Below are 13,684 nucleotides of genomic sequence, written 5' to 3'. Positions count from 1 at the left end.
ATTCCCACGTGCTTAAAATCACTTATTACATTTGCGTGCATATTCATTTCAGCCTAGAAGGGCATTTGGGCTCAAATGCGTGTTTGGTGCAAATTCACATTTTTGCCGTTTTGAGCCTAAACTGAGCATAAGGGCATTTTGGGGTTTTATCATGAAAAATAAAATTTTCTTTTGGTACGGTTGGCTAGAAATCATGATTTTGAGGGGGGTTTCTTCTTTGTGTTTTTTTCAAAAAGGCCCAGAAAGTCCTCAAAATTGCATTTCAAGTTGGCATTTCAGGTGCAGCCTACAGCATTTCGAGCTCTTCAAGGGGGCTACAAGTGCTCGAAGATGGGGCAGAGAGTTTTGGCCCTTGGGCGTGTGCTGTACGAGCACTCGAAGCCCTTGCTCGAGCGCTCGAAGTACTGTTCATGTGTGTGTGTGTTGGTGTCTTGGTTCAACACTGCACCTCCGACTTCAAACTATCATATCTTCTTTGTTTTAACTCCGAATTGGTCCGTTCTTGAGTCTAAATTGACCGCGTCAAAATAAGCTTTCCCATGGTACTAATTAGAGCTTTGGATTCTTCTTGTAACTCAATATCTTCAAGTTTTAGTAAGGTAGTGTTTGTTTTTGGTTTGAATCGGGATAAGGTTTCCCTTCCTTTGACTTCAGAACTTGATATTTTTGTCGTCCGGACTCCGAATCATGCGATTCTTGAGTCTATTCTTGTTGATTTTTCGGTGTCTTTCCAATGGTGTGCACGGTGGCACCCATTTTGGTGTGAAATAACCATTTTTTCCTTGGTTCATTTCTTTTTGGGTTTGGCATTCTTGTTTCATTGCTTGGCTCATTTGAGTTCCATAGCTTCATATGGAGTCACTTTGGTGCCTTAGGGATGACGTACATCTCTAGAGGTCACTTTCCTTCTTTTGCTTCCGTATTTTGGATCCGTTTTGGGTCATCACAAGACATACTGGGTTGAAAAATCTAGGGTCGTCATAGGTGGTATCAAAGCTCCTAGGTTTGAATACCTTGGATGAAAGGTTTTGGGTGCATATCATGCTTACGTTGCCTTGTTCTATGTGTTTATATGCTTCATGATAACATGTTTTGGTTTGATAACATGTTTATATGCTTATGTGCTGTAAGTGGTATGCTATCTGTTTAGCTTGTTTTTATTCTAATGTAAAGAGCATGACATGTGATGTGTGCTAGATTAGAAATGTATATGCATAACTGTGTTGCATATTCGGCATGACACGGGATTGGTCATTGAGGCACTAGTTGAGGTTGATGGTGATTGTAGTCATAGTTTTGTGGTAGTGTAGGTTATTTTTGACCTAGCATTGGTTTTGAGGTAGGCGGATGGTCACCTTTTGTTTGGGCTCTTGTGAGTTGAGTCATTAAGCGTAGCCTTAATTAGAGCTTTTGGATCATTTGTGGATTTGTTGGTTTTAGGCTATGATGAGGTTATGGACCTCTTAGGATCCTTGGTTGTTCGGGGTGGTTCCTCTAAGATTACAATTTTCATAGGGGGGTACGTTTGTGGGCGGGCGCGTGGCACTGACATGTTACCGTGTTGGCTAGCTACGAGCGCAGTTCGGATGGAATCAGCGTTGGTTTTTGCTCCGATAGGCATTGTCCTTTTGGGTTGGCAATGATGCGAGTTTTGTTTTGTGCATCTGGTGATGAGACGGTGATTGATGGTCATTTTGAAGATGATTTTGGAGATTGATTCGACTGTTCTATTGTATGGCTAGAGTAGCCACTTTATTTGAGTTCTCCTTGTGTGATGACGCTTTTAGGATCAAGTCGATTGATTGATGTTTCAGGTTAGTGAGAGCATTGTATTATTAGTGTCACTTGTAGTGTCACCCTTAGATTCAGAGTTGGATTGTTGGAGTCTTACCATTGTGGTAAAGGCTCACGTTTGCTTTGAGACAGGTTGTTGTCGAATTAGTTTTTGGAGACAGTTATGGCTAGGATTGGTCTTTCCTTTTTCTTAGACACTCTAGGACACGATGTCCATGGGGTTCATTGTTGCATCATTTTATTTTTTGCAGTTTCATTTACTACCATGTTAGTAGTATGATTTTTGATATTGTGATGCATGAGTATATAGAAGTGTATCCATATTTGTTACTTTAGGGTTACTAGCCCATGGGTAACCTCCCTATGTACGCACTAGACCATATAGAGGGACTATCCCCCGTACTAGAACCATGTCCTAGCCATAGTCAAACAACGACATTCCCAAGTTTCCAAAATCAATAACTTGTGCAACAACGCATATATCAACAGGAATATGCAAGATAATCAACTATCTACTTTGCACAACCAAATTTGGAAACTTATACAATACATGCTCTAAATCCATAACTAATATGATATGATGAATGTTAAATCTTCAGTGTGCGATTCGTTACACGCTATGCATGAAAGATGTTAAATACGAAATGTGCAAATCATTACACAAGGCAACAATATATTCAATAAGGAAAACATATTCTCATTAGTATAAACATAGCAACTATGTTATCCAATGCTCAAAACATAACCAAATAAATATACAACAAGTCCATGTCCAGGATTTTGAAATAGAAACGACTTTCAAACACAATTAAATCCATGGCTCAATTCGATAGAATTTAATTAAATAAAAATAATTAAGTCCCCTAGATTCTAATTCAATTCCAAATAACCTCAAATTAATACATATTAAAGAGCATGGCATGGTCATCACCTATATCCATTCTAAAACTCAATTAGGTTATTGGAACAACAAAGTAGAATTCTAATTAAATCATGCTAATTTAATTACCAAGATTCTAAAGCAACTTCAAATAGTCCACAATTAATATATACTAGTAAACAAGTCATGGCCAATACAAATATCAAGTTAAAATCTTAATTAAGCTAATGGGACCACAAAATAGATTTTAATTAATTCTTTTAATTAAAATCTCTAGATTTTTAAACTTAACCAAATGCTCTCAATTTAACATATCTTAGAGAACATGCCAAGGACTAATGTAATATCACATTACAAGTTTATTTTATTCAATTTAAGACCATGTGAATTAAATTTTCACTAAAGTTAAATATAAATTAAAAGTTGCAATTCTCATACAATTAATCCCAATTTAATATATGTGAACAACTATACCTAAGCTTAATTTTCTAGCATGCCATAATACAATTCCAAGTTGTATATCACCATAAGGATTAAATCTTAAAAATGGAATTTAATTAAATAAAAGGTTTCAAAACCTAACCGAATATTCTAAATCAAATATATGTGAAGCTATATGGCATGTAAATCAAGAATATCAAATCGGAATTCAAAAAGAGTGAATAGTGCACTCGAGGAAATTTAATTAATTAAATTAATTAATAATTACTAACTTTCAAAATACCTCCAATCACTTTCAAATTCAACTATGTTGGAGAGTATGCTAAGGCCTAATTTTATATGCTAACACATATTGATTTCAAGCTAGTTAAAGCCATGTGAATTAATCTTTCACCTAAGATAAATATTAAATAAAATCTTTAATACTTATTCAAATGTTCCAATTTTAATACACAACAATGAGAATATCAAGGGGCAATATAAAATCATGCTACATGTTTAAACCAAGTCATGAGCAACTGGGAAAATTAGATCCCGTACAAGAAAAATAAATAATAAAATCTCTAGATTTTATATTTAATCATGCAAACAAGTAGTATAAGCATCACAAGCATGCTATATAACAAGAATTTAAACCTAGAACCTCTCCTACCTCAATTTGAGATGAAAATTCCAAAGGCCCATCAAAATAAAAGTGCTCCAAATTCGACGATACCGAGAGGTTTTGTCGGGGACAGCACCGTGAACAAGAATCCGCAAGAAGCCCCATGAAAATCTCAACTTGACTCCAAACTTGAACTCGAAAAATCGTCGGAAATAGATTCTAATAAGGGCAAAAGGTATAGCACGTCGAGGGAAGCAATAAATGCTAAGGCCGAAGGATTTTTACCAAGGAAATCAAGTGGAGGAGAAGAAAGAGTGAAGGCAGCCCCTTGGGCTCCCATGGCTGCCAGCCAAGAGGAGGAAGAAGGTCTGAAAATCTGATTTTAAAAATTAAGGCAACGTATTTAAAGAAATCTCAAAAAGTGCCCCGAAAGGGCCTCGCTAGGTCCGGAAAAGTGGATTTTGAGCAAACGCTCTCAAACGGCAAAACTCAGTGAACAAAAAATATTTAAAATAAGAAAATATGAACAACGGAAGAAACGGCGTCAAAAACTGAGTTCCGAGCAGAAAGTTATGCCCCGAATAAGTTCGGCGACAACTAGGTCTAGAAACTCTGAAACTGGAAAAAAATGACTAGAAGGAAATTCTATGAATTTACGAGTCAACGAAAAGTGAAAATGAATCCCGTACGAGGATCCAGGCTCCAGACGAGACATTTTTGCAATAACTTTCGTTAATTGTACAACGGCCCCTATAAAAAGGGTTAACTACGAAATTGCCCCAGAATGAAAACATCTTCCAAAAGATATTTTCTTAGATGCCCCTAAAATAAAATATCTTCAAAAGATATTTACGAAAAACAACCCAAGAAATAAAAAAGATTCTAAAGAATTGTGCATCCGTGTCCCTGTGGGCACCGGAAGCAACTAGAGTACTTTCTTGCAAAAGTAAAGATACGTATTTCGAGGAAACCCCTTAAGATGAAGGCACGTGAAGTCAAAAACCAACTCCGAGCATAAGAAGTGAGGTTGTGCCAAAAACTGACAAACAGAGATAAGACAGAATAGGGAAAAGGACGAAATAGCGCATAGTACCGAAAAACGAGAATATGAAAACGAATCGGTCCTCAAAGAAAGTTGTCAATCCACGGAAAAGAGTCTCAGGAACCAATTCCGAGCACTCAAGATGATACTAAGCGACACGAAACATAGCTCAGAAAAGAAAATTAAACAAAAAAAATTCATTCATAAAATTTCAACAAAAAGGAAAGGAAGGCAAATGACTGGGTCTTTACAGCCATCACCACTGTCACCGCCTTTTACCACCATCACCGTCATCGCCTTCCACCACCACCACTGCGGCCACCACTGCCACAACCACTACCATTGTCACCTCCTTCCACCATTGCTACTGCCTTTCACCACCACCACTATCATTGCCTTCCACCATTGCCACCGCCACTGCTATTTCCTTCCACCACCACGTCACCGCCTTCCACCACCAACTTCCACCAACGCCACCTTCATTGCCTTCCACCATCACCACAGTCACCTCCATTGGTTTCCACCACCGTCACTTACTCCATTATCTCCTTCCACCACCACCACCACACTACTGTGACCGCCTTCCACCACCACTACCGCCGCTGCCATCTTCCAACTCTACCACCTACACCACTATCATTTTCCACCTCCACCACCATTATTACCACCATCCACCACCACCACTGCCACCATTTATTTTTAAAAAAATTATAGAAGAATGTAATTTAGTTAATTTAATTTATTTACTAAGAGGGATATTTTGGAGAACTCAATTTGAAATTTAATCCATTCTAAATTTTAAATTGACCCAACTAAACGCTATAATGGTTATTATCATTCCATTCTTACACATTTCATATTTACATCCAAACAATAGAATGAGAATGACCATCCCATTCCATTTCCATTCTCATCCCATACCTACTTGAATTCTATTTCATTCTTGTACACCAAACGCAACACAATAGATTCGTGCATTTGCGAGTTAGTTTTAAAACAACATAAATGTGTTTGTTTTCGTTTACATGCAGAACAAGAACGAGGTTGGCTTTGCAGATCAAATTTCTTACTTTATCTTTCTACGAATTCCTTTGAGGGTTTTTGTGTATCTCTGTTTCTTTTTGGTGTTTGATGGAAATTTAGGGCATTTGTTTCAAGAATCAATAAAGATGGAGGTATGATTAGGTTTTCAAAATGAAGGTTGAATAGAAGAAAATGATGGAGGTGATTTTGATGGAGATTAAAAAGAGAAGATGGAGAGTAAAGATTTCAGAGATGTTGTTATAATTTTGAACCCGGTTAACTAGTTCAAATGGGTTGATCCAATTTTTTTTTAATATTATTTAACATTTAGACAGATGTTAAAATATTATTGATTAATGTCAGCTAGGACGAGTTCATCACCCAAGCGTTGTTCTTTTCCATATACAACAAATTGCTTAATGCAACTTCTGAAAGATAATTCGTTGCTAAAAATAACAAAATATGATGCCTTTAATCCCTTTTTTACTTCTCTCATTAACATTACGAATATTTGATGCAGTCAGAATCTCTAATTTTCCGCAATTATGTGTTCTTCATAAAATTTTCATATTCTAATATATTTATTTTTTTTGGAAACTTTCCATGGTATGATTTTGTAACTTGTTGATTTTATGTCACTTTCCAATTTTTAGCAACTTTCCTTTATTTTCTACAATATTTCTATTTTAATTTTAATTTATATTTGATAGCTAGTCAATCTACAATTAGAATTGGAAGAAAGTTTGCCTTTCAATTATCATTTCTTTTGCATTGTTCTTTGGGTTAAAATCCTAAAACCCCCTCAACTTTTAATATCCTATATAAAACTCTCCAAAAAGTAAAAAAATTATGAACTAACAAAACTTATCAAGTTACCCCCTAACAAAACTAATCAATTTACGCCTAAATCCATAATCGACCTGTTAAATGGGTTGTGAAATATTAAAGTTGACCATACTATTTAATATTAAATTACAGACTATATTAAAAATATTTAAAATTAAAAAAATACTCATGTCTTCTTCCCAAGCACTTTGAAAGTCAAATTTGATTTACTAGCTTTTAATTAATATTTTTTAAAGAATTTTGGTGTATTTTTTAAAATTTTAAATTATAATTGTAATTTTTAATTTTATATTAAATAGCAAAGTCAAATTTAAAATTTCATAACCCATTTAACGGGTCAGTCATGGATTTGGGGTGCTTGATAAGTCTTGTTAGCTCACCAATTTTTAAAATTTTATTGGGGTTTTTATTCATAATTTTGAAAGTATAGAGAGTTTTGAGCTTTTAACCATTATTTTTTTTATTTGATTTTAGAATTGTTTGTTGTAAAGACGATATAATGGTTTCTTCTGATAAGCCCGCACGAGTGGAACCCAAAATGAGGGACAAAAAGAAAAAAACAGAAAGAAAATAAAAAATTGGTCTTTCGACCATAGCCGTACTACACCATCAAATGAAGGCTCCAAGGTTCTTAAACAAATAGTTACGGACACAAGTTGACTCTGAAAAAGTTACATAGTATGTTGTTGTCACAGTATTACTGTGTTTTTTGTTTCCCTATCTTGAAACATACCCTTAACGTTGATTGCAAGAAGAATCTAGAAAATAATAATAATAATAATAATAATTGGCCATATTGAAAATTTGAAACAGGCTAAACAAAAAAAATAATAATAAATACATATTTACACAATGGGTGTCCTCTGGTTCATTGCAATGCACATGGTGAAGGGACCCGGATCTCCTCATGCAGGAGAGAATCATGTATTTGTTTTTTTACCCTTTTTATGTATCTCCTCTTGAACTCGACCCAAGTTGCACAAAGCCCAATAGGAAGTTCCCTACGATTTCGTGTATGTGCATCAAAACCGCACATTAAGGACACAGAATCTCGTCAGCACGAGAGGACAATCCTTTCCCAAGTACAATGGATGCGAGGTAGGGGCCAAAACTCAGGGGAAGCAACGCCATTTATTCATTTGCATGGCATTTAATCAAATGGCTAAAATCTGGTGACTAAAAACCATGTTTTATTTGTTTGAATCATATGAATGATTTGATTATGAATGATATGATAGAATTGGAGAGGGGGGTATCAATCATACTGTGGGGCACTATAGCTTTATGCAGTTGGGTGGTCTTGGACTTCTACATGATTTGATGCATAAAATATAAGAATCGTAACATTTCACGATTGTCTTTTTGCATCTATGATCATGTTTGTGCTACAGTTTTTAGGGAAATGGCACTACGGCTTGTCTACTTGACGTGGGTTGCATTACTTTGAACAACATTTGCCTTTACTAGTAAAAATACACCGTCAAAATTATAAATTTATAAGGAAAAAAAAAACATAAACATGAACTCTGATTGGACTCGACATATTATGATAGAGAAGTATCTAATAATTTTATTTGTTCAATTGCTTGCATATGAGGCTCTTCATCAAGGGAACCGGCTTGGAACATCTAATATATGTAACCATAGGCTCCAACACAGCACCGAAAAAAATTCTACCTGTTACTCTTTCACGGAACGTTCAATGAGCATTTAATGATGGTGATTAACGTTACCTTCTCAGTATAGCTTTATCATTATCAATTCAGTGCCATGTTACAACTCTACCGCGCCATAGGGCGTTACTGAAGTAATTATGTATGGACCATTCTAACGTGACCTAAGCTTTTCAGAAAAAAGTTTCAGTCGTATATTAAACGACCAAACTCTTTACGCGGGCTCAAAAGTGTCGGCAAGTCAAGAAAAAAATTTACTTTTATTTTACCATGTACGAATACTTTATACATTATATCATACAGAATATATTATTATATAATTTAACTTTACCTTTTTAGTGAAATTAAAATAAAATTAAACCGCAAAATAACCTCACTTTAAAACAATTTAACAAAAATTAAAATATGAATACAGAACATGTTACTCAAACAAAATTACAAGGAAGAACAAATCATATAATTGGTTATTAGGGTTAGTATTCCCCTACCTCAAAAATAGATCCAAATCACTCGATTCTCAAAACTTCTCCAAAGTGAAAATTTCGAATCGTAGTTGCGTAGGATTCAATCAATTTGAGTAATTTTAATTCTTGCACCACAAACCAAATCTTACCCCCTAACCTTAAATTTTAAAGATTCTTTTTTCTTTTTTTTTTTTTTTTTCCTCGTATTCCATGTTCTTCCCATTTTTTATTCCTTTTTTTTTTTTTTTCCCTTCCACCTCTCTCCAAATATATGCACATATATATGCCAAGGAAACCAATTGGGACCATGAAGTGAAAGTCAATTAATTAAATAATAAATATGTTGTATACTGAAATTGGAAGTATATATTAAAAATTTAGTAAATATGAATTTAACTCAACGTTAAGTCAATTTTTCAGCACTTTTTTTTTTTTTTTCGGAAATGGTTTAAGAAATCAAACTTATTTTTATAAGATTTATGTAAAGAGACAACTACAATGAATGTAGGTTGCATTCGGTTGAGGGATCTTTACAATTTAATAGTACATTAAATTGGAAAATCCATGCTAATCACAAGATTCTGAGTGTATGGACTAGGCATTATTTGTAGGATGGGCTTCTAAGGATTACTACTAAATAGACAATATTTGTAGATTGGGTTTCTGTTATATTAGTTGGGCCAATGAAATATATGCCACAATATTTGTAGATTGGGTTTCTGTTATATTAGTTGGGACAATGAAATATAAGGCACAATATTTGTAGACTGGGTTTCTGTTATATTAGTTGGGCCAATGAAATATATGCCACATGGATTAAACTTGCATGTCTAAGTTCAGCGTTCACGTATATTAATTTAAATATAATGGCTTTATGTAAGGGAGTTTTTTTTAGTATGTTTACGAGTTTTATGAGTTGATCATAACATTGTTCAAGGTCGGCTCATTTACCAAATTACTCTTAAAATCAAATCCGTTTCCCTCTTTGGACCGTGTTTGTTGGGCATATCAACCCTCTTATTTTTGGATTTCATTCCTTGAAGCCCTTTTGGTTTTCAGCTCCTTTTTTTATAGGGCCCTCCTTTTAGGCTTCTTTTACTAGCGATGTTTCAATGATGACTAAATTTAAAACTTAATTGTTTCTAAGTGGACCAATTTTAATTTATTATCTAAATGCCCTTCCTAATTTCCTAAATCATTACTTATTCAACATATATAATCAAATTACTATTGGTTCATTGATCTCTTTTTGAAAATCCCGTACAATAACTTTAGGGAGCTGATATTGGCGCTTCACAATTATCCTTTGATACTCCGTCCCTTTTATTTCTTAAAATGTAATTACAAAAGAATCCTTACGTCACACTAAATTTAGTTCTTATATTTTTAATACTATAATTGCCCTCCATATAAACATACAATTTTATCAAAATCTTTTTAAGCTTTCCTAAGAATTTAAATTTAGTTCAATCCCCCATCTCCTATATGTAGGACTATTTTACAATTATGGGACTCCTTTACAATTCTAACTCCTTTAATTCATTAATGTTTTCTCTCATTTTTTTCTCTTAGATTAAAATTTGACGAAGCTAAGTGTTTATTGATTGGCATGGCTATATATATATATCTAAAATAAAAAGGCTGGAATGTATAATACTTAGTTTTCAAATTGTTGACAATAAAGTAGTTTTGAAATTCTTACTGAAAGGACTCGCTCAAATAAAGAACATATAAAATTTTGAATTGTCAATCAAATCATTTGTTATGTAATAGTGTGGCTACATATTAGGTAGCATGGAAGTAGTTGTCGGGAATGTATCGACCTAGATCTGGGACTTGATAAGTAGTAGTCGGGATTCCTTTGCCTCGAGTTTCATGTGTCCTTTAAAGAATGAGTTGAGGTTGGATGTTGTTGTAATCCGGTGATTTAGCAATAGTTTCTTTGTGGGCTTTCGAGTCTTGTATTGACGTATAGAGTGCACCGGTGTCGGTTTTAAGCCAGGTATAGAATATAGTGGTATACATGGTAGGATGTTGTGTGATGAGTACCGACATAGGGTGGTGAGTGATATGTGTTTTTATTTATCAATAATAAAATATCACTCGTAATAAAACGAATCCTTGTAGGATAAGGCTATGTTGAGGGTATCGAATCTCAAGGACTATGGTGGTTTATCAAGTCTTCAATTAATACTATTTTAATTTAGAAAGATGATTTGATTTTGTGTGTGGTGCAAAAACATAAACAAAAATTAAATAAAGTAAAGGGATTGAGATAAGAGATAGAGATTCTTAGGGGTTGACTTCACCACAATCCGCCTACAATGGTCAACTGTTCAACCTTGGGATTTCAACAATTTATATACCATATGAATTAAACTCAATAACATTCATTTAATTCGGTTTTAAAGAAAGATGTTTCATTGAACTTAGCTAACTATAACCTATCACAAGTTGGCACGAATTATTCGCCTACCTACTTCTAACTAATGTTGCAGTATAACTCGTCTTCTCTAAGTATAGATTATGAAAGAGTCCATTCAAGAAAAAAGTTTGAACACCATTACATGATCTCTATTCTTATGTCCGACAGGGCTCCGCCTCCATTCTTATGTCCAACAGGGCTCCACCAGATATCGTCCAATAAGAATGGGTTGAGAATAATTTATGAGCAGTTATATCTAAGATAAGGTAATAACTATTCAAAAACTATTAATTCATTCAAACACCAATTGAGTTGGCTCAATTACTCAAAATCATGTAATCAAAGTATATAATATATTAAATTTTCAAAGTACAGAACAATCAAACCATAGTCTTCGGATTCAGGCTACATCAATGCCCTAAGAGAGGAATTAGCTACTCATGATGATGTCGAATATCATCTGTACTATAGTTGTCTCCATCGTCATGGATTGCCAAAACTCCTTTTGGATTTTCTTCTTCAAAACCCTAAAAGTCGCCGTGAGAGAGAGATATGAGAGAGCGAGGGATATGGAAGAGAGATTTTCTATGGCCTTCTCTTATTCTTTTATAGTAGAGAACAAGTCCCAATCCCCTTTGGATTGGTTTTATAGCTTTTGGGAACAATTGGGCACATAAGGAAATAAAGAGAGGTGAAAATATATAATTCCCGCATATATTTTTAACTTCCAGGATGTCAGAGCTCGAGCTTTCAAGTACAAGGCTCGAGCTTTCAAGAACATACCTCTAGCCTAAGCGATTTTGACCCATTTAGAGTGCGAATCTCGAGATGGCTATTAGAGAAAAAAATATTGGGCTTCGAGTCTTCTTTCCAGAGCAGCTAAGTTTGCTCCATTTGGACTTTCGAGTCAAAAGTTATGCCCAAAATACTAAAGCGAGTTCAAAGTTTTCAACAATGCTCGAGCCCTGAGTGGTCGTGCTCGAGCTTTTTAAGTTGGCCTCGAGCTTTGAAGTTCGGGCTCGAGCTTTGAAGTTTGGACTCGAGCTCTAGGAGCATAGTGCTCGATCCCAAGGTGTTGGGCTCGAGCTTTAGGGCTGTGAATCAACTTTTCAATTTTGACGCATTATATGCTCGAGCTTTTAGGCTAAGGCTCGAGCACCCTTAAGTTGGGCTCAAGCTTTGAGTTCAAAGCTCGAGCTTTGACACTTGAATTCTTCCAAAGTTCACCATTTTGACTCTCGGCTTGCTATGAATGTTCGACAACGACACGATAAACTTCATTATTAATGTTTTCATCATAAAAGCTCAGTTTTAACCGTTTCTTTGGGAAATCACCTAAAAACACAATACACATAAATCAGTCTAACAATGGATAGAAGTATCACTTTAGGTCTTACTATACATTTATTTAGGGGCTAGAATATACAATATTCAGCGCTCATCACAACCCCAAACTTACATATTGCTAGTCCCTTAGCAATACAAAACTAAAAAGCCGCTTTCGTGGGAATTACGGTTGCATTTAGCTTATACAACAAGCCTTTAAAACACTAGGTTACCCCTAGTGGACGAGTTGTAGTCTCATGAGGGTTTCCAGTGAAAATACCCACAAATTTCTCAAATAATGCCTTAATTGCACGATAAGCTCATTCAAACATGTTTTCATATCATAATGTCTTAGCAATGCATCAATCAGTCAACTACAACAAGTATAAGGAACTATATTAAACTGGAAAAATCTCCAACTCTCAATAGCATATGAGCAGCCATGGTCCCCATATATCAGTTTAATCACTTGTTTAACAATCTCGATCCCCAAAATCCTTTTTAATAGTGAACTTACAATTTTAAACATGCGGCTTACTATCCATACTTATATCTAACTCATGTTATCCCTCAATTCACAAGTAAACCTTTCAAATTCTGATCTCCAAGGTATTTTTCCTAATTTTTTACAGCTATGCATTTATTTCATTCATCACTCAATTTTTTTCAACTTTTTTTTTTTCTTATTCAAAAGGGTACTGTGCAATGCTCAGGTCTATTAAGCTTTCTAAATCACCCATGTAACGAACTTTCGGCCAATGACTCCCAAACTAGATAGCTTTAGGCATTAGGTGTTAAATCACCCCTCCAGACCTAATTGTTCAAGTAATTTAAGCAACCTAAACCTCTAATGTAACAAGCTTTCAGCCAATGACTCCTAAACTAGATGGTCTTAGGGCATTAGGTGTTAGAACACACCCCTAAAGACTTAATTGCTTAAGCAATCTAGGTACAGACTTGAACTTGACCATTTTTTTTTCTCTCTTTTCATTTGTTTCTTTCACATTGGTGAAGAACTTTTTTTAAATTTTTTTATTTTTTTTCATTGCATGCATACCATTTTTTTTCTTTCATTTTTTTATTTTTTTTTTTTTTTATTTTTTTTTTTTTTACCATGGTTCTCAAAATCATCAAATGCACTTGCTCATTTTAGTTTAATACAAATC

The sequence above is a fragment of the Cornus florida genome, unplaced genomic scaffold, assembly GCF_030987335.1.
Source record: "Cornus florida cultivar Cherokee Brave unplaced genomic scaffold, ASM3098733v1 CherokeeBrave_3.0.0_Hap2_Chr09, whole genome shotgun sequence".
In the NCBI taxonomy this organism is placed as follows: Eukaryota; Viridiplantae; Streptophyta; class Magnoliopsida; order Cornales; family Cornaceae; genus Cornus; species Cornus florida.
The sequence above is the reverse complement of the archived record's forward strand: the minus strand, read 5'-3'. Positions refer to the sequence as shown.